This window comes from Bubalus bubalis, chromosome 14 (genome assembly GCF_019923935.1).
Source record: "Bubalus bubalis isolate 160015118507 breed Murrah chromosome 14, NDDB_SH_1, whole genome shotgun sequence".
NCBI classification, from domain to species: domain Eukaryota; kingdom Metazoa; phylum Chordata; class Mammalia; order Artiodactyla; family Bovidae; genus Bubalus; species Bubalus bubalis.
Genome location: NC_059170.1, coordinates 71,266,309 through 71,291,977, shown reverse-complemented (window position 1 = coordinate 71,291,977; position 25,669 = coordinate 71,266,309). Strand labels below are relative to the sequence as shown.

At 46.5% G+C, this 25,669-nt stretch overlaps 1 protein-coding gene and 1 long non-coding RNA gene across 6 annotated transcripts in view; one reads left to right on the top strand and one right to left on the bottom strand.

The window, feature by feature from the left end:
• Positions 1-6,312, bottom strand: part of SFMBT2 (Scm like with four mbt domains 2) — a 177,521-nt gene extending 171,209 nt beyond the window's left edge. The window contains exon 1 of one of the 5 annotated variants that reach the window (XM_025264501.3): positions 6,191-6,312. The gene's annotated coding sequence lies outside the window, so the exon portion shown is untranslated. Of the gene's footprint in view, positions 1-2,768; positions 3,589-3,617; positions 3,896-5,668; positions 5,996-6,190 lie in introns of those variants that run through there. The other 4 variants (XM_025264506.3, XM_025264500.3, XM_025264503.3 and 1 more) reach the window with 4 other exon arrangements.
• Positions 6,313-18,685: 12,373 nt separating this feature from the next.
• Positions 18,686-23,826, top strand: LOC123329093. Its single transcript, XR_006544240.2, has 2 exons — positions 18,686-19,671; positions 23,520-23,826. It is a non-coding gene; the product is annotated as an uncharacterized LOC123329093 (long non-coding RNA).
• The last annotated feature ends 1,843 nt before the right edge of the window (positions 23,827-25,669 follow it).

The following is a 25,669-nucleotide window of genomic DNA, read 5'->3' as shown; positions in this document are numbered from 1 at the left end:
AGTTTTTCCCTGTTTGTTTAAAGTCACTCAGTCGTGTCCGACTCTTTGTGACCCCGTGGACTGTAGCCCACCAGGCTCCTCCATCCATGGGATTCTCCAGGCAAGCATACTGGAGTGGGTTGCCATTTCCTTCTCCAGGGGATCTTCCCAACTCAGGGATCGAACCCAGGTCTCCCACACTGCAGGCAGACGCTTTAACCTCTGAGCCACCAGGGAAGCCCCATTTTTCTCTACATCTCTCCTTTTCCAGAGCCCAAGTGAAACCAGGACCCCATGTGCACCTGTATCACTTAGCAACAACAATGTTACTTCCGGACAGGGATCTGCACTCACAAGACATCCTCTGTGATGATGGCCAGTCACTTGTCCACTCCACCTCCCAGACCAGAGTCTTAAAGATGAATCACATGGGCAGGTCTGCACAGATGTGCTGAACCACCAATTTTTTTTTCCCAAATAGAACCATGGAGATGTTTGAGTGAGTTTCTAGTTTAAAGTACTTAATCTTAGATATGGAAGCTGATTCTCAGAAAGATGACGACCAGTAACTGGTCCACAGTCATAAGGCGAGACAAAAGCATCACTGAAACCAGGCCTCCTCTGGATTCTGCCCTGGCCTCCTCTGTCAGGAATCCTCCTCACAAAACAGAGCTGTCAGGTCACGAGTCACCACTGCAAATGCACAGATTGGTTTGCCATCACAGAGATAATTTCCCTAACCAGTTTTGCTTCCCTGTAGAATGGGAACGGCAAGCTGCCACCAGGGAAATGTCGATTTAAGAACAGTCAGAAAAAAATACTAAATATGTCTTAAACTATGGATCCTAATTTCTTTTGGGAGCAAGAACTTTTTACAAGTTCTTTATTATTTTTAATTTTATTTTTGGCTGTGCCCCATGGTGTGTGGGATCTTAGGTCACCAATCAGGGACTGAATCCATTCCCCCTGCATTTGGAAGCACAGTCTGAACCACTGGACCACCAGGGGAGTCTAACAAGTTCTTCTTTGTGGCCTCCACACTGTTACAAGAACTCCAAAAGCTCCCCAGAAAGTGAAATACTAAAAGAGAAATGGTATCTAATACTAGAACTGGAGATGATTCAAATTCCACATTGACTATTTTTGTTCAAATCACTTTAAAAAAAAAAAAAAGAAAGAAAGAAAGAAATCTCTTTTAACTTTGAAGTTCTCTGTATTTTCACTGCCTGTGCTTCTTGTATCCCCAAAGCATCCTGTATCAATTCCAGGGACACGACATTCACTTACTGCTCTGAGCAATGTTTCCATCACCCAGCATTTCTGCTCAGATTTGGCAAGTCCTCTGGGAGAAATCCCAGGGACGGGGGAGCCTGGTGGGCTGCCGTCTATGGGGTCACACAGAGTCGGACATGACTGAAGCGACTTAGCAGCAGCAGCTGGGAGAAAGGTGGAAACTGCCACCTCAGTCAGAGTGCACAAATAGGAATCTGATGAGTGGTCAGCCTTGCTGACATAACTTCATAATCAGTCCATAATCTCTGCAGGAAAACATTAAGAGGAAAAGCCTTCTCTGATCAATCACTCCCATCATGAGAGAAATTCAGGGTACCATCAGTATGGCCTGTTTGAGGTTTAGGGTGTGGGTAATCCAATGGGAAAGGGGAAATACTCGTCACCCCTGCAGGTCTCTGCCAGCACTTCTAGAACACACATCAAAACAGAGGGACTGGTGGAGTTGTCTAGCCTAAGGGTTGCTGAATAGCCCTGCCAGTGGGCTGCGGTTTCCACTGGCCAGGGGAGTGTCTCCTGCGCTTGAGTAGGGGACTGGAGAGTTTCTGGTGCCTATGAGTGTATTGTCCCTGCCTCCCACCTTCCAGGCAGTGGCTGGGTCCCAGCAATGAGCTAAGACAAACATCTGAAACAGTACTTATTCATCGAAAGGAGGAAGCAGTGTGTGCAAATGTAACGCTTTGCAGGAACAAAGTAGCAAACCTCCTAGCTCCAAGGAGCGCCTAGCCAGCAATTCCTTGTGCCTACCGAGGCCTCTCCCCTCCCCTCCTTTACCCGCTCCCACCCTCAACCGCCTCTCCAGGAAACAGGGCCGAATTCGTGCCGGCTTTCACTTTCTCTCTCATCTGGTGAAACCTGGGTCCATTTGCTTGGTGCAGACACGCCAATCAGTCCCCCGGGTCCCTTGGCAAGGGCGCGAGGGTGGAGGGATGAGGGAAGGTAGAAGGCGGCGGCGATGGGTCTGGATTCGGACACGGTCTGCGGGCATCCGAGACAGTTTCCCACCCGTGGGCTCGGATCTGCCGCGAATGCGCCGCTAGAGCGGACAAAACGCGGCGCGGGGACGGGACTCTCTGGAGCCAAGGGGCGAGCGCAGGGCCCGAAGTCCCGGACCCTGGAGGAGCCGGAGCTCGGGATCCAAGGAGGCAACACAGGGGACACCAGGGTGGGTGAGCAACCTCACTCTAGCGCCAAAAGGAAGGAAGACCCGTGCGGCCAGCCCCGGGCGCCCAGCCCTTCCCGGAATCCCACCCAACTCTGTAAACACGAAGATCCCGAAAATTCCGAAAGCGAAACTGCAATCAGGTCTCCAGAAGTTTGGAAACGGCCTCCCAGGCTCCCGGCGTCCGGACACCACGGACGCAGTCAAAGATGAGCGCCCCAGTGAGTGGTCATCGCTCCGCAAGGTCGCCCTCCACTACTCCCGTGCACCTCCCGGGTTTTTCACGCGCAACAGTCCCCAGTCCAGGTTCCAGGACAGGGGTCGGCGGTGCTCCTACCTCGTCTCCATTCCGCCCTCCGCCCGCTCCTCCCCACAAGAAGGGAAACTTGGGCCCTGCGAGAATCCTGGGGAACGTTCTTTGTAATCGGTTGTATGTTGGCTTCCACCGCACAGCTCGGTGCAAAATCGCAGGTTTCGGGGCGTTGGAGTGGATTGTGCGCTTGTCAGCAGCGACGTCAGGAGGACGAGGGGAGGGGTTCCCGGCTGAAATTGCAGTTTACAAGCACTGGGCCATTTTAGGCTGGTTTCCCCTTGAACGAAACCCACGAGGAAGCAGTCGCCGAGGGGACGCCTAGGACCGGAACGCCGGGGACGCGCCGCGCTGCGCGCTCAGCTCGGGGGTCGCGGGTGCAAAACGCCTCTGGGCCTGAGGGTCAGCTTCATTGCCCAGTAGGAGGAGAAATCTGCCGCGGGGTCCCCAATTTGGGGAATGCTTGCCCCCAGGCCCTACCTTAGGGACGCCGCAGGGGGCAGACTGTCCGATGGCTCGGCGACCGTCCAAGTAGGACAGTTGACCCTCTCGAGCCTTCCTTGAAGCCCCTGAGAATGCCCAGAGTCCACGTCAGTGTGGTAACTGCAGACCGGCCAGCGCTTTTTAATCCTGAGACTTAAAATCTTCCTGGCGCACTAGGCAGACGCGCCATCAGGTTCTTGCGCCCAGGTAATGTCCCCCGAATCTGCCCTAACCTGACCCCGGGGACGGCGAGCGGCTGCCGTGTGGCCCCCATCCCCCGGGTCCAGCCTGCAGGCTGCGCTGCTCGACCATCGCTCCGCGGCGGCATCCTGGCCACTGGCGACCCCTGTCGGGGACCCCTTCCAGCTAAGGAAACTCCGTTTGCTCGCTTACCCTCGGGCTCCACTTAAGCTCCGACTGTGCCCTCAAACTCAGACCCTCTGAGGACCCCGAAGTCGGCCTCCTCGCAGCCCTCCTCAACCCCAAGGCGACATCCCCGCTCGATCGCCTGGAAGGCTCGCCGATCCAACAAGGGCGAGGAGCACTTTCTTCCGCGAACGCTCTCCCCATCCCCCACCTTCCCTAGAGCTCAACTCCAAAAGCAACTCCGCCGCTCCACCCCACGCTCTGCAGCTAGGGCCGTGCGCCCCCGCCCTTCCGCCAACGTACTTTCACACCCCCCCACCACTCCACCCCACCCACCACGCCCCGGACACCGCCGCCCCCCACTCCCACTTTCTACCCCGCCGCGGCGCAAACTACACGGTGCCCTCCACCAAGTACAGCGCGCCCCCTGCACACACACACACGCACACAACCCCACCAGCGTCTGCAGCCTGATTGCCCCCGAAACCCTGGATACTGAGTCCTTCAAGTAAGCGGCACACCGCTGCACCTACCCAGCTTTACCCACACAGGATCCTGCGTACAGAGACAGAAAGAGAACTGGTCTCCTAGAAAGCTGAAATAAATCATTCCCTCTGCCCTCATGCATTTTGCACCACGTGTCAGCAGTTTGTCACGTCAAATCAGGGCAGGGTCTGGTTCGGAGACGCACACACGAATCTGGGGCGCATCTCTTGGGCACTCCCACCCAACTGCACACACAGGTATGCCCAGTGATGCAAAGGCACGCAGAGCAGTCCTGCTCCGATGCCACGGTCCGGGCCAGCGGTACCCCTTTACCCTCTAGCAATGGACTGGACACACGCAGATTCTAACCACGGAAAAAACTAGGGCAGCTCATTCCTTCTCTTTTTTCCCCTTTAATTCGCTAAAGCAGCTACTAGAGTAGCCAAAGAGAGCTGAAACTAAGAGATGGCAACTCCGGTTGGGTTTTTTCCCACCTCAAAATCTTTATTTTCAGTTTTTAAAAGCCACCTTAGCCCGCCATATTGAAACTGGCAAGGCTTCTAAATACTCCTCCGCCGCGGCTTCCAAGAAAACACCAGAACGGAGCGGGCTCTGGGCGCGCGTCTGGCCACCGCAAATCAACCACTTCCCTCGGCTAAGGCTCCCCTTCTCTGGCTAATCGTCTCCCGCCGCTCCAGATTAAAAAACCACAAATACATCTAGCAGTTCCTACAGCAGTTTTTTGGTTGTTGTTGTTTTTGCGGATTTTGCTAACACACATTTTTTTTTTAAATAATGAACTCCAAAGCCAGATCAGATTAGTAATTGTGAAAGGAGGTTATATGAGAGTAGACAACAGGAAAGCCCCAAGGGACAGGATGTGACTTTAACGCTAAAGAAAAAAGAAAGAAAAAAAGAACAAAAAGATCATCCATGCCGGAGCACGCTCCGAAACTACTACTGACAATTTCATTTCAGCTACACAAGCAAATGTTTCGGGGGGGGGGGGGGGCGATTCCAAATATGTTCACGATATTTAATCCCTTTGATGGCTGGTCTCCAGTCCTCACCCCACCATCTCCCCCAACCACCACCACCCCCACCACCCCGAACACACACACACCATCTAAAAAAAAAAAAAAAAAAAGGAAGAAAGAGACCCCAACGCGGGGTAGCAAGGGCGGCTGCGTCGCCAAAATGAGCGCACAAATGAGGAAGGTGGGCGGCGGGAGGGGACACTGTGCACCCGGAGGAGTACGCTTTCCAACTACGGACAGACTCCCGTGAGGCCGGGCTTCGCGAAGCCGAGGGACCTGGAGAAAGGGGACGGGGGGGAGCAAAAATGACAACCCGGAGCACAGCACGGAGTTCGGGGCTCTGCTCCAGAGCTGTCGCCTTCTTCTCCAGCCCTGCCCTTTCGCTTCTCTCCCACTGCACCCCCTCCTTCGGCCCCCCCACCCCGAGCCCAATCCAGCTTCCCTTTTTCTCGGAGCTGGAAAAAGAGAAGCTGACCGGCGCACTCAACCTGCGGGCCGGAGGTCCCCTCGCGGGGCGGGCTGGGCGCGGGGACAGCGGCCGGCGCGGGGTCCTACCTGGTGAAGTTCGTCCTCCCCGTGGCGTGAACAGAGGCCGGGACGCCGCCGAGGCGGGGGACGCCGGCCTCACCCGCTCGCTGCGCCTCGCTCGCTCCCCGCCCGCCGCCTCCCTTGCGCGCCCGCTCCGCGGCTCGGACTCCCACTACAGCCTCATTCCAATATGGCATCCTCTCTGTGCGCATGCCCGGCACTCTTTTTTAAGATTATTATTTTGTGTGTGTGCGCAGCGAACTCCTTCAACGACCTTTTCCAGGCGCTTGCGGCACGTCTTAAGCCAATTAGCCGGCGGGACGTTGCACCCCTTCCCCTACCCACGCTGGGACGCCCCCGCTCCTGGGCACATCCCCACCCCCCATACACACACACTCACACACTCCACGTTCCCACTGCCCCCTCCTCGTCCCACTCCCCTCGCTTTTTTCCTTTAGCTCCCTCCATACACGATCTGCAGAAAGTTCCCATCACAGGCGCTTTCGCAAATCCATCTGCAGGGAAATCTGGGCAAACTCCGCAACTCACTGGACACTTTCGGTTCAGTCGGTTTACAATCCCCTCGTGGACTAAATGCAAAAACTTGCGCTTTATCCGCGGAAGGCTGGTAGCCAGCGGAAAGAAATTTAATCCGCTCCGAGACCCGGGACCCGCCCACTGCGCCCCACCCGGCTCTTAAATTGTGCCTTTTCTATGGAGATTCAAATATTTTCTGAGGCCTTAGGGGTGGAGGGAGGGGGCCGGAGAAAGGTTTTTCCTGGGAAACGTGCCCAGAGGAGTCGGAAGTTCAATCAGGGCTGTTTGGACCAGCTTTGCCGCTGAGATCGGCAAGACGCAGGTAACGAGGGTAGCCACGGCGTCTCCGGATGTCCAGGTCTGGGGGACAGCGAAGGGCACCTGACCTAGGCTGGCTCTTGGAGGGCGGGTAAAGAATCCTGCCCGAGGAAAACGTGGCCCTCGGCGACCGAGGGAGTGACCAAGAGGCATAGCAGACCTGCGCGGGGCAGGGTTTCCGTGCGGCGTGTGCGGGTTCGCGGGCACTTTGCCTGGGGCGAGGGGGCGGGGGGCGGACGACAAAGAGGATCTTTCTGGCCGGAGCGGTGGCTGGGCAGAGACTGAAAGGAATGTCCCAATGCGGAAATGCTGGCGACGCCCGAGTGGGTCAGACCGAGAACTTCCGAAGGTGGGCTTTGCTGTACTGAGGAGCGAGGAGATCTTGCTGGAGGCTAGAATTTATTTTCATGGGAAATGGAGAACCAGCACTTTTGGCAGGGTTTTTGCTCTCTTACCACAAGGGGTAAATCCCCACCCCCAGAGTCTCCCAATTCTGTGTCCATCTCCTTCCTACGGACTTTCTTTCCGTGTCCCTCCCCTGGCCCAGGGGTCGGGAGGCTCTCTCACCCCGGACACTGCTGCGCGTTCCCAGCTCCGCCCGCCCTCCCACGCCCGGTCACCCCGGCTAGTCCTCGAGGACCCCTGTGCTCAGGCACGTGAGGTCCCCGAAGGATAAGTGGATGCTCCCAAGGGCGAGGGACAGGGCAGGGACCAGGGATGCAGAGCGGAAGTCAAGAGTTTGAGCGCGCGCGGGACAGGCAGGGGTCTTGCCCGCTGGGTCCTCTCCGCGACGGCGGGACCCGAGCTGGTGTAGAAGAGCCACTGGAGGGATGTGCCCGGAAACTGCTCCGGCCAAGCCCTGCGGTCGCGAGTGCCCCTGCACCGAAATGGTGGGTGGAACTCGGAGATCCTGGGGGACTTCCGCGGCGATGAGAGCCCTCGCGCTTGCAGCCTGGGCAAGTGGTGTCTCCTCACGTCTTGGTGAGCGCTCTACGAGAGCTCTTGGAGGAAGCCCTTCGTCTTGTCACGCCTTTTGAGTGCCCCTGAGGCTCAAAAAAGGAAGGGCAAGCGACTCACAAGTCATAGTCCAGCCAGAGTCTCCTTCCCAGACCAGCTTCCCTGTCCCCACCTCTTTGGGACATCCGACCTCTTTCACCTGAAGGTCACCGAAAGCGGAGCATCTCCAACCACACCTGGCCGCCTGCAGCCCAAAACCGCCTCCCTCGGTGCCCCGAGATGGCTCCTAAATGAGACCGTGGATGCACAGAGGTTCCGAGGAATCCTGAAGGAGGACTCCAGACGGCCTCCTTGGCTTTACCCCGGGGTCTCGACTGCTTGAGCCTTCAACACACAGTTTGGCCCAGAAGGGGCGGGGTAGGGGGAAGGTCCTGTCCCAAGTGGACTTAAGCTAGGGGAGATCCACCGTTCCCTCGCTGGGATCACCTGCTCCCGCGCCGCGGAAGCGCAGAACATCCGCCGCAGAGAGATCTGAGGCCGGCTCCCCTCCTCCAGCCCGTCCGGCTCCCCCCGCCTAGTGCTGCGCCCTCCACGGTGACCGGCAGCGCCCCTTCCTCGAGGGTCTCAAACCTAGCGGTGGGGCCCGGGCTGGGAAGGGGGCAGAGGATTGCTGCTCTCGCCTGGCCCCCCCCAGCACTTCCGGGCGACTCCAGTTTACAAAGAGGATGCACTTTTCCTCTCCAAGAGCAGAGGCGACGTGAGCTGCAGCAGCCATTGCGCCGGCTCTGGGTTTGTTTACCAGTTTTAAGTCATTATTATGCATGGAACGTTATTTCATCAAAATAAAAAACAATTGCAAAAAAAAAAAAAACCCAAAAAACCCCACCTAATCCCCAACTAGATGAGCTGTCTCTACATTATTCTACAGTTCCTCCAAAGTAATAGAGTCCTTTTATATTTTTGGAACTCACACTCTTGCATAACTTTGTCAGTGGGTCTGGAGAGCAGTGTGGAGGAGTTTGATTTTTTGTACTCACCGCGATTAAGACATAAAATCATAAAGCCACATTGTGTATACAATGGTCTTCACATTGTTACCTCCAAGAATCTTCTCAACGTTGTACAAGGTAAAATTTCTCCAACTTTGGCTTTCATATTGCTTTTCCCACGTGACTTCTTGAACGTTCCTTGGCTTTTTATTCTGTATCCTGCCTCCATTCTCCTCTGTCCAAGGACACCTATGAGACAAAAGAAATTGGTTCCAAGATTCCCTGCCGTTATTAAAGGGTCCCTTCATCCCATTCCAATACCTTCCCACTTTCATTTTTATTTCAGAAGCAAGATACTTTAGGGATGTGAGTATCCAGGGGTAGAATCCACCCTAAATCTATTAAAGATGAAGTGGGAGTGGGACCAGCAGAGTCAGCCAAAGATAAAGCCTAGGACTGTTTCAAAGTAAAGAAGACATAATATTAATACATTCCAAGTCAGGAAATTCAACCAAGTAAATCTCATGATAAACACCATGAGGTCTCTCTATAAATTGTTAACATTTTCTAAAAATCTTGGCAAAAATAAGTTTTTGCTCACACCAGCTGATTATAACTTATTTCATGTCTAAACAATGGTTAAACCATGAATTATATCACTTTCAAAATGCACTTACACATCTAAGTTATGCCTTCTAAGGGACTTTGACATTCTTTCCTACAAATGAGTCTATAATATATAAAAGATTAAAATTATATTTGCTAATTGGAAAATAGGATTAAAAACAACAGAAAAGTTTCTCATGTTGGGCATTTCTAAGTATGACTTCACAAAAAAATATTTCAGATGAGTCAAAAATTATATGCATATTAATTATTTATTCTAAAGGCATATGATTACTTAAACCTTGTCTCACTAATCTTCACACCAAGAAAAATATTGGTCAGTTGGCTCATAGTTACTCCATGTTGACATCATTGTATAAGGAAATGCCCTAAAGAAAATGAACTATTTTGCTTCCTTAACAAAGAGAATCTCTGAGATATTAGACAACTTAGCTTAACATAAAAGTAGAAGGGTGGAAAAGTGTCCCCCAAAAGCCTCTCAAAATAAATATTTGTGATTCATGTTGAGGTTTGATAGAAAACAACAAAAGTCTGTAAAGCAATTATACTTCAATTAAAAAATAAAATAAATATTTGAAGAATGTATGCAATCTTCTTTTTACCGGAGGCTTGAGATCTAAACACGTCTCTTGGCTGGGGTGAGACTGTGTTCTTCCATCACTCTCTTAAGGTCACTGAGAGTTAAATTTGAAGACACTTCCTCCCTTATTTTTCACCCTTTACCTCTATCCCTGTTCCAGCGCCTAGCTCCTGGGATGAGAATCAAATGACCTTATCAGTGCTTCATCACTAGTTTTCTCTGTGACCTATGTAAGTTCTAATGACCTCTCTGAGCCATCTTTTCTCGAGGGTAAAGGGAGGGGATTGGACTAGATGTTCTGTAAGGTCCTTTCAAACTCTAAAAAGTGCTTATCCATCTACCCCACCCAAAGCCACAATTTGCCTTCTGTAATATCCTAACACCATCTCTACAGACTAGAAATAGCCAAGGTGTAAATATTGAGGTCACAAAGAGGAAAAAAGTAATGAACAGATCTGCAGGGGAATGGCCTTTTTTGCCCTCCCAGCCAGCAGTAAAGTGTTGTTTGAGTCATATTTCTGCCTTGTTTAGATCATTATCTTGTCTTTATAATTACTGTATGGGTTCCCCCCCCACCCCCCCATAAGTGTCTGGGCTGAGAGTCAAGTCTGGGTGATGGAGCTCATTGTTTAAATGGGGAAGTGAGCATAGTGATGAATAGGCTATTCCACAAAGATAGCACCTATCTGAGGATATCTCCACAAAGGTATCACCTATCAGAGCACTTACTCATCCATTTCTAAAAATTCCAGAAACCCACCGTTGCTTCCTGTATAATTTGAAGAAGTTTCAGGCTTCCTTGACAAGAGAAAAAATAACAGCGAACACAGAGGGTGTATTAAAAAAAAATTAGCGATGTCTAAACTCCCCTAGGACATTGATTTAAAGAACAGAGCTGGTTTCACTGCCAAAGTGCTCGTTTTGACTGATGGCTTCTTTCTCACTGAGGAAGACAAACACCATGATGAAAGTCACATCCAACTTCTGAGGCTACTTGTATGGGCTGCCTAGTATTATGTACTCCACTTGTAAGTCTTGTTTTGCATGAGACAGAATATTCTAGATCTTGCAGCCTGGCTCCTAGTCCTTTTGAGAGGTGGGGAAGTCAGAGTCCAAGGAGGTAAAATGACAGAGATCTCACCCAGAGCTGCAGAGCAGGGCCTGACCTTTCTCTCTTCTGCTCCATTAAAGGAGAAAGCCAGGGGAGGACTTATTTAGCATCTATTTTACACCAGTCACTCTTCTGGAGTCTTTACATATGTGATAGTATGTACTGTGTTCTAGTCTCTATTATGTGTAGTGTCTCTTATAAATGGCTTTTAAATACGTTTTAAACATATATTCTTTTACATACAAAACTAGACTCTGATCCACGGTCACTAGAACGTTTCCATGTGTCACTTTTTCTGGCAGAGCTGGAGTTGTCTGGAATTATCTGCATTCTCTATAACTGAAGGTATTTATTGCCCCGTACACACACACACACACACACACACACACACACACACACCCAAACCAGCACAAGTCAGGGATGTGGTTTATGGTCCTGCTCAGTTTCGCCTCTGCAAGTTAACTAGCCTTAGTGAGATTGAATCAGACACTGTGCAGAAGTGTAAAATGTCCCCTTGGACTCATAACATAACATAGACTAAACAAATTAAAGTGGGCAACAAAAATCCCACATCAAAAAGTAGGTTTCGTGTAAAAGCAAGTAGACAGATTTTATTCTATGCATTTACCACTTTAATAAGTCCCAACTCTGCTAAACAGAGAAGAAATATCAGTGTTTGGACGCTGGACAATGCAGCTTTATTGTAACCTCAACCCCATCTGCTCAACTAGTGAAATTGAAAATTTCACTGTATAAGTTGCTTTAGTGGACCTCACTATAGAAAATAATTATCCTGGTCAAAGAAATAATAGGCAATAGACCCATAAAGACTTGATTTGCAGTGCCATCTACTGGAAACAAATATTGACTTGCTTTCAGATTTTTTTTAATAGAGTTTTTTGTTGCTTTTTAATAGAGAATTGTGATTTCTGGGGTAAAGAAAGATTTCCTGGTGGCTCAGCCGATAAAGAGTTTGCCTGCCAAAACAGTAAACACGGGTTCGATCCCTGGGTCAGGAAGATGCCCTGAAGAAGGGATTGGCAACCCACTCCAGTATTCTTGCCTGGAGAATTCTATGGACAAAGGAGCCTGTCGGGCTATAGTCCACAAGGTCGCAACAGTCCATAGGGCCCCAAAGAGTGGGATATGACTGAACGACTAACACTCACACATATTTAATTAGAGATAACAGGTTGGACAAGTTGTTATCTATAATCAAACGAATCTACTTTTAAGTAAACTGAGATATATTCATATGAAACCATTCAGTTTTTGAATAACATAAAGAATCCTTAACATGTTTCTTTGGAAAGTAAGACCACTTCCATTTTTTTAAAAAAGGGTCATTACAACTAACTTCTTAGTACAGTGCTATGATTTCTTTCTTATCCCTGTAAAGATTAATTTTTACACTTGTAAGTGCCTCTGGAATAAAGTTGATGACTTCTTAGAGGTTTTCCTTTTAATTTTATACCCTATGGAGAAGGCAATAGCACCCCACTCCAGTACTCTTGCCTGGAAAATCCCATGGACAGAGGAGCCTGGTAGGCTGCCGTCTATGGGGTCGCGAAGAGTCGGACACGACTGAGCGACTTCACTTTCTCTTTTCACTTTCATGCATTGGAGAAGGAAATGGCAACCCACTCCGTGTTCTTGCCTGGAGAATCCCAGGGACAGGGGAGCCTGGTGAGCTGCCATCTATGGGGTCGCACAGAGTCGGACACGGCTGAAGCGACTTAGCAGCAGCAGCAGCAGCATAGGGGAGGAACATGAGGGTTTTTCAGGGCTTTCCAAGCCAGTTTCTCAAGGAGGTAAATGTATTAAAAATTAGACATAGGAGATAATTAGCTCCTATAAACCAAAAATTAACCTCAAATATTTATTGATCGTTGCTTATATTTGAGTTAAGAGGCAAAATGGTTTTTGCCGAAAATGGGGTCACACTAGATATTACTCTAAGCTAAAGGGCATCTTGTTGCCAAACTCAGCAGAGGCCTTCAGAAAACTCCCTGGTGGGACTTCCCCTGCGGTCCAGTGGTTAAGACTCTGAACTTTCACTGCGGGGACGTGAGTTCAATACCCTTGGTCGTGGAATTAAGATCCTGCAAGCTGTGCAGTGGGGACAAAAAGAAAGAAAGAAAATATGCTTGATTAAGAAAAAAGAGAGGCAGTATGTTAGATTGGAAAGAACTTGGACTAGAAGCCAAAAGGAGTAGTAGTTAAATACCAGCTCTGCCATGATTGGTTTCCCTTTCGGTCTCTGTCTCTCTCTCCTTCCTCCCACTCTACCGGTATCAATGTAAAAATAGATTAAATTTCTCTTTCAGGGGAATGGACTGGTACATAAGAGAAACTTAAGAGATACTACCTGCTCCAGGTCCATCTCCTCCTATCTTCCACTTGCTCAAAAGTACACATTGTTCATAAACTTCTAGTACAGTCTTGCAATATTTCAAAATTTGTGTTTAATAACCACAGGTTGGATGACTGCGTCAAATCATATCCCAAATCTGTTTTTTGCTTACCACATTCTTGCATCCTACATCATCATTTCAGTCTCTTCTTCGTTGACCGTCTTCTATTATCTTTATCTTTACCCCACTTTTCAGTGGCTTCCTCTCCTGAAAACACAAAACATTCCATCACAAGAAGGGGGCTAGCAAATGATTCATATATTGTTGTTGTTCAGTCGTTAAGTTGTCTGACCTTTTGCAACCCCATGGACTGCAGCACAACAGGCTTTCCTTTTCCTTCACTGTCTTCTGGAGTTTGCTCAAACTCATGTCCATTGATTCAGTGATGCCATCCAACCATCTCATCCTCTGTTGCCCCATTCTCCTCCTGCCCTCAGTCTTTCCCAGCATCAAGGTCTTTTCCACTGAGTCAGCTCTTCACATCAGGTGTCCAAAGGAATGGAGCTTCAGCTTCAGCATCAGTCCTTCCAATGAATATTCAGGGTTGAGGCTGTAAGTTAGATTCTTATTGGAGACAAAGTCTTCATAGATACCAAGGCTGCACAACCCTGTGAAACTTTTCCCATCTCTAAAGGACTTAACAAATTTTAATGCCCAGTTTGAAAAGCAGACAACACCAATATCCTGCTTCTAGACAAATTGTTTTAAATTTCACATGCAATGGGACATAGAATAATACTTCAGACCAAAATAGTGGGGGGAAACAAGTATAAGGAATGAAGAGACTTGCATTCAACTCCCAATGGTGTTCCCTAGTAGGTTCTTCATAAGTCAATGAATTTCTCTGAGCCTCCGATGTACCAACTGTGAAGTGGGCATAATAGCGTCTTCAGTCAGTTCAGTGGCTCAGTCATGTCCAACTCTTTGCGACCCCATGGACTACATCATGCCAGGCTTCCCTGTCCATCACCAACTCCTGGAGCCTACTCAAACTCATGTCCATCACATTGGTGATGCCATCCATCCATCTCTCATCATCTGTCATCCCCTTCTCCTCCCACCTTCAATCTTTCCCAGCATCAGGGTCTTTTCCAATGAGTCAGTTCTTCATATCAGGTGGCCAGAGTATTGGAGTCTCAGCTTCAGCATCAGTCCTTCCAACGAACATTCAGGGCTGATTTCCTTTAGGATTGATAGGTTGGATCTCCTTGCAGTTCAAAGGACTCTCAAGAGTCTTCTCCAATACCGAAGTTCAAAAGCATCAGTTCTTCGGTGCTCAGCTTTCTTTATAGTAAACTCTCACATCCATACATGACTACTGGAAAACCATAGGTTTGACTAGATGAACCTTTGTCGGCAAAGTAATGTCTCTGCTTTTTAATATGCAGTCTAGGTTGGTCGTAGCTTTTCTTCCAAAGAGTAAGCATCTTTTAATTTCATGGCTACAGTTACCATCTGCAGTGATTTTGGAGCCCCCCAGAATAAAGTCTGTCACTGTTTCCATTGCTTCCCCATCTATTTTCCATGAAGTAATGAGACTAGATGCTGTGACCTTAGTTTTCTGATTGTTGAGTTTTAAGCCAGCTTTTTCACTTTCATCTAGAGGCTCTTTAATTCTTCTTGGCTTTCTGCCATAAGGGTGATGTCCTCTGGGTATCTGAGGTTATTGATATTTCTCCTGGCAATCTTGATTCCAGCTTGTGCTTCATCCAGTCCAGCATTTCTCATGATGTATTCTCCATATAAGTTAAATAAGCAGGGTGACAATATTCAGCCTTGATGTACTCCTTTCCCAATTTGGAACCAGTCTGTGGTTCCATGTCCAGTTCTAACTGTTGCTTCTTAACCTGCATACAGATTTCTTAGAAAGCAGGTCAGGTGGTCTAGTATTCCCATCTCTTGAAGAATTTTCCACAGTTTGTTGTGATCCACACAGTCAAAAGCTTTGGCATAGTCAATAAAGCAAGAGTAGATGTTTTTCTGGAACTCTTTTTTGCTTTTTCGATGATCCAGCGGATGTTGGCACTTTGATCTCTGGTTCCTCTGCCTTTTCTAAATCCAACTTGAACATCTGGAAGTTCTCGGTACATGTACTGTTGAAGCCTGGCTTGGAGAATTTTGAGCATTACTTTGCTAGCATGTGAAATGAGTGTAATGGTGCGGTAGTTTGAACAATCTTTGGCATTGCCTTTCTGTGGGATTGGAATGAAAACTGACCTTTTCCAGTCCTGTGGCCACTGCTGAGTTTTCCAGATTTATTGGCATATTGAGTGCAGTACTTTCACAGCATCATCCTTTAGGATTTGAAATAGCTCAACTGGAATTCCATCACCTCCACTAGCTTTTTTTTTCTATTGAAAGATAATTGCTTTACAGAGTTTTGTTGTTTTCTGTCAAACCGCGACATGAATCAGCCATCAGTTCAGTTCAGTTCAGTCGCTCAGTTGTGTCCAACTCTTTGCGACCCCATGGACTGCAGCACACCAGGCCTCCCCATCCATCACCAACTCCCGGAGTTTACCCAAACTCATTTCCATTGAGTCGATGATGCCATCCAACCATCTCATCTTCTGTCATCCCCTTCTCCTCCCACCTTCAATCTTTCCCAGCATCAGGATCTTTTCCAATGAGTCAGTTCTTCACATCAGGTGGCCAAAGTATTGGAGTTTCCACTTCAACATCAGTCCTTCCAGTGAACACTCAGGACTGATCTCCTTTAGGATGGACTGGTTGGATCTCCCTGCAGTCCAAGGAACTCTCAAAAGTCTTCTACAACACCACAGTTCAAAAGCGTCAGTTCTTCAGCACTCAGCTTTCTTTATAGTCCAATTCTCCCATCTATACACGACCACTGGAAAAACCATAGCCTTGACTAGACAGACCTTTGTTGGCAAAGTAATGTCTCTGCTCCTTAATATACTGTCTAAGGTGCTCATAACTTTTCTTCCAAGGAGTAAGCATCTTTTAATTTCATGGCTGCAGTCACCATCTGCAGTGATTTTGGAGCCCCCCAAAAATAAAATCTCTCACTGTTTCCACTGTTTCCCCACCTATTTGCCATGAAGTGATGGGACCAGATGCCATGATCTTAGTTTTCTGAATGTTGAGCTTTAAACCAACTTTTTCACTCTCCTCTTTCACTTTCATCAAGAGGCCCTTTAGTTCTTCTTCACTTTCTGCCATAAGGGTGGTGTCATCTGCATGTCTGAGATTATCAATATTTCTCCCGGCAATCTTGATTCCAGTCTGTGCTTCATCCAGCCCAGGGTTTCTCATGATGCACTCTGCATATAAGTTAAATAAGCAGGGTGACAATATACAGCCTTGATGTACTCCTTTTCCTATTTGGAACCAGTCTGTTGTTCCATGTCCAGTTCTAACTGTTGCTTCCTGACCTGCATACAGATTTCTCAAGAGGCAGATCAGGTGGTCTGGTATTCCCATCTCTTTCAGAATTTTCTACAGTTTGTTGTGATCCACACAGTCAAAGTCTTTGGCATAGTCAATAAAGCAGAAATAGATTTTTTCTGGAATTCTCTTGCCTTTTCAATGACCCAGAGGATGTTGGCAATTTGATCTCTGGTTCCTCCGTCTTTTCTTAATCGAGCTTGAACACCAAACTTCAACATGAATCAGCCATAGGTATACATATATCCCTTCCCTTTTGAACCTCCCTCCCATCTCCTTCCCCATCCCACCCCTCTAGGTTGATACAGAGCCCCTGTTTGAGCTTCCTGAGCCATACAGCAAATTCCTGTTGGCTATCTATTTTACATACGGTAATGTAAGTTTCCATGTTACTCTTTCCATACATCTCACCCTCTCCTCCCCTCTCTCCATGTCCGTAAGTCTATTCTCTATGTCTCTTTCTCCACTGGTGCCCTGTAAATAAATTCTTCAGAACCATTTTTCTATGTTCTGTATATGTGCGTCAGAATACAATATTTATCTTTCTCTTTCTGTCCACTGGCTTTGTTCGTGGTGATGCTTCCTAAGGCCCACTTGGCTTTGCATTCCAGGATGTCTGGCTCTAGGTGAGTGATCACACCATCATGGTTATCTGGGTCATGAAGATCTTTTTTTGCGTAGTTTTCTGTGTATTCTTGCCACCTCTTCTTAATAGCGTCTTACCTCACAGGATTGAGAGAATTTAAGGCGATGTAATACTGAGCAACTGAACTGAACTGAACTGAATATACTCAGTGATATAGAACTTTGACTTAGGTGCAAAGAAATAAAAACACACTTCCTTTCATCCTCCTTTTCTGTTTAATAATAAACCAACTTTTTAAAGTCCAGCTCAAATCATGAGTCAAAGAAATCAGAAAAAGCTGTGTTGTAAGGCAGTGCTATAATCCAAGTCATTGTAAGTTATTGTCTGTTATATTCCAGGTATTGTGATACATGCTATTTGCTTTCATATTTGTACTAGCGTCAAACTACTTTGGACTCTTAGAAGGAACAGTTCTACAGAATGGAACATATGGCTCTTATTTCTTAAGAGTCTTTTGTTGGTGTGCCTTCAGCTGCTAAAAAGAGCAAAAGAAAGAAAGAGAATCTGTGAAACCAGGAGTTCTTTGAGACAGAAATACCTCCATCTTCCTTCTCTTGACTCAAAGTAGCATAAATCACATTGTAAGAGCCAATGTTTTCTAGTTAAAATTTTAGTAGTGAAAAAATACTTGTCTGAAGATCTCGACCTGAATCTGACGTTTACCATGGTCATTTGTCCACAGAAAAGGCTCAGTGCATATGTTTGTGGGATTTGGTCAGGGCTTTGGCCTTGACCTGAATGTAAACCATGGAGGGAGGCACCTCCCTTTCCCCTTCTGGAAAAGGAGTGTGATGTTATCATGCACATGCCTTGGGAAAGATTATATGAAAGTCATTACAGTTTTGTCACCTTTTTAGCTTCTTGGAAGAAAAGGGATGATCAAGATTCTGCTTTTTTGCAAGCAAAGATTGTTTGCATAGCTTCGGAGAGGCCCATTGTTTGCACCATTGGGTCTATTTACTTTCGGTTTTGTTGTCCTGGAACAAGAGGAGATATCCTGCTGCGGAGAGGCCCCAGCAACAGGCCGCTGATGCTTTTAATAAGAAAATTACTTTTATAAACTGAATTTTAGTGACAAAAGAATGTGGGATGCTGAGCCCTGCCGTGTGGTCTGTTTACTCTTAAAAAGCTGCTGCTGCTGCTGCTGCTAAGTCACTTCAGTCGTGTCCGACTCTGTGCGACCCCATAGACGGCAGCCCACCAGGCTCCTCCGTCCCTGGGATCCTCCAAACAAGAACACTGGAGTGGGTTGCCATTTCCTTCTCCAATGCATGGAAGTGAAAAGTGAAAAGCTAAGGATACATTACTCTCAAACTGGGGAACCTGAGAGGTGTAAAGACCTTAAAATCTTTCTCATCATCGACGCTGCAGTGGCACGTTTGCCAGCTTCAAAGGATAATGCAAATTTGAACCATTATGAATATTGGTCTTATTCTATTGAGTGTCACGGTGGGCTCTTTTGAGAGTACTTGCTGGCATACTGGCAACTTCATCTCGACACAACCCTGATTGTATGGTTTTGAAAAGTAAGCTGAGGGAAATTCCCAGTGGTGGGGACTCTGTGCTGTCACTGCCAAGGACCTGGGTTCAATCCCTAGTCGGGGAACTAAGGGCCCGCAAGCTGTGCAGCACGGCCAGAAACCCGCACCACAGTGAAAAGTGAATGACCTCGACAGACATCTTAGCAAGAGGGATAGTTGAGAGAAGGAGCCTTGCTCTGCACAAAAATACAAGAAGTCTGCTTTTGTTTTCCCTAGAGAGGGCAATGAGAGGTAAACTTTCCATGGTCCATGTTTTTATGGTGGCTGTTTTAACATTCACCTGGCACTCAATGTCATGGCCTTAGGCCACGAATTTTAATGGTAAAAAGGTACTATGCAGTCTTGGATTCGAATGAGGCGGGGGAGGGGACTGGTGAACTTTATTGATCATCACCAGAAAAGTACACACATTCATTTGCAGATGCCGTTATGAAAAACGGTAGAGCCTGAGACCACCGGCTTGAGGGGACCATCAAGGAGTAAACAGAGAGCACGGGCATTACAATCACTGCTCGCCTCTCCTGTGTTCCCTCTTGCAAAAGTGTGAGTATATTGCAGTTGGGGGTCGGCAGTATGACAGTTAACGTCGTGTGTCTTCTTGGCTAGGCCACAGGGCCCAGATATTCGAAGAAACATTATTCTGGATGTTTTTGTGAAGGTGTTTTCTTGGATCGGATGAACATATGAATCGGTGGATTTGGAGTAATGCATGTTATCCTCATCATGTGAATAGGCCTCCTCTGATCAGTTGGCAGCCTTAACAGAGCAGAGGCTGCCACCACCACCCCCCACCAGGAATGGGGGAAATTCTGCAAGGGACAGCCTTAGACTGGCCCTGATACATCTCAGCATCAATGACACCGGCCCAGAGACATTGCCACAACTGGCTGATCCTTAGCCAGGTACTGACTTATACTCTTTTGGGGCCGTGTAGGATAGGAACCCCTGGGTATGGTGTATGGCCCATTTGATTCCAGTGTTCTCTTTTTATATATAAGTATAGTGAGTCTTAGACATTCTTTTTTTAAAAAATATATTTGCTTATTTGGCTGCACCAGGTGTTAAGTTGCAGCACATGGGTTCTAGTTCCCTGACCAAGCCTCAAACCTGGGCCCCCTGCATTAAGAGCTCGGCATCTCAGCCACTGGACCACCAGGGAAGCCCCCTGATTCCAGTTTGCTGCTCTGATGTTTTTTCAGTCTTTTATCATAGCACATTATTATTAATCCCTAAAGATATACGTAGAGTACATCATGAGAAATGCTGGGCTTGATGAAGCACAAGCTGGAATCAAGATTGCCAGGAGAAATATCAATAACCTCAGATATGAAGACGACACCACCCTTATGGCAGAAAGTGAAGAGGAACTAAACAGCTTCTTGTTGAAAGTGAGAGAGTAAAAAAGTTGACTTAAAACTCAACATTCAGAAAACCAAGATCATGGCATCTGGTCCCATCACTTCATGGCAAATAGATGGGGAAACAATGGAAACAGTGACAGACTTTTTTTTGGGGGACTCCAAAATTCCTGTAGATGGTGACTGCAGCCATGAAATTAAAAGACTCTTGCTCCTTGGAAGAAAAGCTACGACCAACCTAGATAGCATATTGAAAAGCAGAGTCATTACTCTGCCAACAACGGTCCATCTAGTCAAAGCTATGGTTTTTCCAGTAGTCACGTATGGATGTGAGAGCTGGACAGTAAAGAAAGCTGAGCACAGAAGAATTGATGCTTTTGAACTGTGGTGTTGGAGAGGACTCTTGAGAGTCCCTTGGACTGCAAGGAGATCCAGGCTGTCAATCCTAAAGGAAATCAGCCCTGAATGTTCATTGGAAGGACTGATGCTGAAGCTGAAACTCCAATACTTTGGCCACCTAATGTGAAGAACTGACTCATTGGAAACGACCCTGATGTTGGGAAAAATTGAAGGCGGGAAGGGAAGGGGATGACAGAGGATGAGATCATTGGATGGCATCACCGATATGATGGACGTGGGTTTGAGCAGGCTCTGGGAGTTGGTGATGGACAGGGAGGCTTGGTGTGCTGCAGTCCATGGGGTTGCAAAGAGTTGGACACAACTGAGCAATTGAACTGAACTGAAAGATAGATGGATTTTTAAAAACCCATCTTTATAGTTGTAAACTGCCGGTGACAGTGCTGACAACCAAAGTTGAGTCTCCATTTCTGGTACTTTCTTATTTTATCTAGTAGGTCTCAGCTTTGTTTTAGCGAACATACAGCAGTCTCACAGCCACTAGGTGTGCAGCATGCTTCAGGCTACCTTCAATAAATAAATGAATGCATATGGTCTGAAACAAGATTTGAGCAGCAGCACTGACAGATGCTTCCATGGGACTCACAATATGCCAAGTATCGTTCTAAGCACTTAACAGGTATTAACTCACTTCATCTTCTTAACAATCCCAGGAAAACTTTAGCCTATTTTACAGATAAGGAAAACAAGGGATGGAAAGAATAAATAACTCACCCAAGATGGTCCCAGAGGCTCTGGGGAGGTGTCGCTTCTGTTCGTAAGCCAGTACTCTTCACCTAAGCCTCATAAAGTATTTTATTGCAGACAAATAGAAACAAACTGGTGCTTCAATAAGGCACTTAAGGTTGTGGTTTGTTGTTATGCCTAAAATAAATATCTTCACATCATGATGGAGCTGGGAGCCCTGAATCTCTTTCACTTGCTCTAGCTAGACCACGCTCCCTCACCTATAAGAGTAAGAGATGCCTCTTTTACAGGCAACAGATCACAGTCGGAGAAACTGAAAGGAAAGGTGATGAATGTGTGCCATTTAAAGAGGTGGTCACTGAGTTTTCGAAGAACATTGAAAGGAATCAAAGGGAAAGTGATTGGAGAGTGAGGGCCTTGTATCAGTGCTAGGCTCTGTGGTCTTAATCTCAGGGGAGCTGAATTTAGTCTTATGCAAACTTGTGATTTTTCTTAAAACTTGATCACATCCAGTATTTGATGGAAAATGAAAAAAGACACTGTAAATAATCAACAGTAAAACCTAAGCTGGACCTTTTATTTCAGGATTCTGAGAGTGATCAAGTTACTGAGCATCCTAAACTCAGTAGACAACTCAAGCAACCTGATGATGAGAACAGGAATCCTTGGGTTATCTAATAAAAAACTAAGATGAAAGGAGAGGCGTGAATGACCATCTTTACTCAAAACACGTCCCTGGACCAGCATCCCTGGCATGACTTTGTAGCTGTAGATGCTCAAGATCCCAACCCAGAAACGTGCTGAATTCAAATCTGCATTTTATCAAGACTCCAAGGTGGTTCAAATGCACCAATAAAGCCTGAGGTACACTGATTTAGTTTAATTCCATTATTTGACAGATGAAAACACTGAATGCAATGAAGGAGCCAAGCTCACATGGCTCATGCTTAACATAAACAAGATTAAAATGCAAATGGAAAAATATAAAGGCACTTATGAGGACATCCCTGGTGGTCCAGTGGCTTAGACTCCTTGCTCCCAGTGCAGGGGGCCCGGGTTAGATCCCACATGCTGCAACTAAGGTCAAAGATCTGGCACAGCTAAATAAATAAATAAATGCTTAAAAAAATAAATAAAGGGACTTAGAAAAAAATGTTTTACTCATTGAGTTCTAAACTGACCACTCTGTATACTAATTTTTCTGTGGTTATAAGTGGGAATTAGAGGTGATGTTGAAATAGGAAGTAACCTCAACTCTTCCATAACCAGTTGAACTCAATAATCAATATACTGCTGGCCATCCTCATCTGTACAAATGGAATAAAATGTCTTGGGTTAAATATATTTCCTTTGTGAGGGCAGTTTTCCTAACATCAATTTTTTTTCCCCTCAGTCTTCAGGTACAACAGTAAAAAATAAAATAAAAAATTTTAGACTGTCTTTTCCATGATATGATAATTACTGTCATATTTTAAATGTAACCACCTTCTAAAAATATAAATGTGAAATGCAGTGTCTTAGCTGTACTCTATGATTATCCATCATTTCCCTTACCCAATTGATTTCCCAAGCAGTATCATATCAGCTAGGTATTTATTAGAATTTCATTCTCTTTTTTCCTTTTGGAAGAAAGAACCATTTGTGTTTTCATCCACGGGAGAGACAAAGTAATTATAGGTTATTTAAACATGGTTGGTCCCAATTCTAACTTCTTGGGAGGGGTTCATTATTAATTAGAATTTAGAAGCAGACTGAAAACTGAAGTAGCTCCCTGAACACTTAGACATAAGTAATTAGGTACAACAGTTCATCTGAAAAATGTGGCACTTATTAGTTTTTCACAAAGCTGAACAGAAGAACAATGGTCGACATCTGTCTTTGTTCAGGCTGTTAAAACAAAAATACCACAAATTGGTCAGCTTAAGCATGCATTTCTGGACAATGATTTCTGGAGCCTCCAAGTCCAAGATGAGGGTCTGATGAGGGCCAAATTTGTGTCTTGTCAATGACAGCCACTGTCTCTGAGTCCTCACTGGGCCCAGAGTGAGCTTGAGCTAAACCCAGTGAAACTCCACCCTCATGACCTACTCACTTCCCAAAGCCCCCCCTCCCTTTGGGGAGACTTTCAACCTGTGGACTTGGGGGAGACACAAACAATCCATTTGTAACAACACCCAGCTCTAGTCGCCTGAATTCACATCCAGACTGTGTAAGAGAGTTTGGTTGGATTATTATATCACATAATATGTTTTTACTCATCTCTTTTCTCACCACATTTCATTCTGTAGGAAAGATTCCTGTGGAAAATTTTTGGCTCTTACTGTGATCCCTGGAGAAGGAAGATCCCCTGGAGAAGGAATGGCAACTCAGTCCAGTATTCTTGTCTGGAGAATCCCATGGACAGGGGAGCCTGGCAGACTACAGTCCATGGGGTCCCAAAGACTTGGACACATCTTAGTGACTAAACACCAGCAGCAGCAGTGAGCCCAGTAGTGAGTGCTCTGTGTACATGGTCGTGCTGACTGTTCAATCCATCTTTAATTCTTAAATCAACCATGAGTTTCAAGTTTCTTTAAAAAAAAAAAAAGCAAAGAACTGTTAGTTATTTTTATTTATTTTATTCTTTATTATTATCATTTTTTATTTTGGCTCTGCTGAGTCTTTGTTGTGGCACGTGGGCTTAGTAGACCTGAGGCGTGTGGGATCTTCTGGACCAGGGAGGGAACCCTTGTTCCCTGCACTGGAAGGCAGATTCTTAACCACTGGACCACCAGGGAAGTCAGAGTTTCAAGCTTCTGAAAATGATGATCCTTTTCTGGGATTTATTCCAAAGAAACTTTTTTCCCTCCATCAAATAACTTATTATTTGGAAATTCCTGATGGCCTCTGGATTTTAGAAAAGGATCAGCACTACTGGAAAAAAATTCAAGACCAGAGACACTTCCAGGAACCCATGGTCCCATCAGTCTGCCATCTCCAAGTGGTTTACCATGCATGTCTTTTTGCAGAGGATGGTGGATGTCATGTAGGAAATTACCATCAGAGCTGGAATCATTCTGGAGCCAAACTCTCAAGTTTTTCTTCAGAAAGACTCTTTGGGCGTCTGTTATTTGTCCCTGACAAAATAAAGCATTGTATTTCCCAATACTTTGCAAATGTTGGATGCTGTCTGCACAAAATGGACTGTATATTGAAAAAAAAAGTTAAGCAGTTTTTTGAGGGAGAGTTATCAAGTACAAAGTGATGAGACAGAAGTTCTATTTAAACTGAAGTTATGGAAACAACCGTAGGACTTCCCTGATGGCTCAGATGGTAAAGAATCCACCTGCAGTGCAGGAGACCAGGGTTTGATCCCTGGGTTGGGAAGATGCCCTGGAGAAGAGAATGATACTCACTCCAGTATTCTTGCCTGGAGAATTCCATGGACATAGGACCTGGTGGGCTACAATCCATGGGGTCACAAAGAGTCAGACAGAACTGAGTGACTGAACACTTTAACCTTCACCTTACAGAGACAACCGTACATGGAATCAGTTCAGTTCAGTCGCTCAGTCGTGTCCGACTCTTTGCAACTCCGTGAATCACAGCACGCCAGGCCTCCCTGTCCATCACCAACTCCTGGAGTTCACTCAGACTCACGTCCATCGAGTCGGTGATGCCATCCAGCCATCTCATCCTCTGTCCTCCCCTTCTCCTCCTGCCCCCAATCCCTCCCAGCATCAGAGTCTTTTCCAATGAGTCAACTCTTCGCATGAGGTGGCCAAAGTACTGGAGTTTCAGCTTTAGCATCATTCCTTCCAAAGAACACCCAGGACTTATCTCCTTTAGGATGGACTGGCTGGATCTCCTTGCAGTCCAAGGGACTCTCAAGAGTCTTCTCCAACACCACAGTTCAAAAGCATCAATTCTTTGGCGCTCAGGCTTCTTCACAGTCCAACTCTCACATCCATACATGACCACAGGAAAAACCATAGCCTTGACTAGATGGACATTTGTTGGCAAAGTAATGTCTCTGCTTTTCAATATGCTGTCTAGGTTGGTCATAACTTTTCTCCCAAGGAGTAAGCGTCTTTTAATTTCATGGCTGCAGTCACCATCTGCAGTGATTTTGGAGCCCCCCAAAATAAAGTCTGACACTGTTTCCACTGTTTCCCCATCTATTTCCCATGAAGTGATGGAACCAAATGCTATGATCTTCGTTTTCTGAATGTTGAGCTTTAAGCCAACTTTTTTACTCTCCTCTTTCACTTTCATCAAGAGGCTTTTTAGTTCCTCTTCACTTTCTGCCATAAGGGTGGTGTCATCTGCATATCTGAGGTTATTGATATTTCTCCTGGCAATCTTGATTCCAGCTTGTGCTTCTTCCAGCCCAGCGTTTCCAATGATGTACTCTGCATATAAGTTAAATAAGCAGGGTGACAATATACAGCCTTGACAT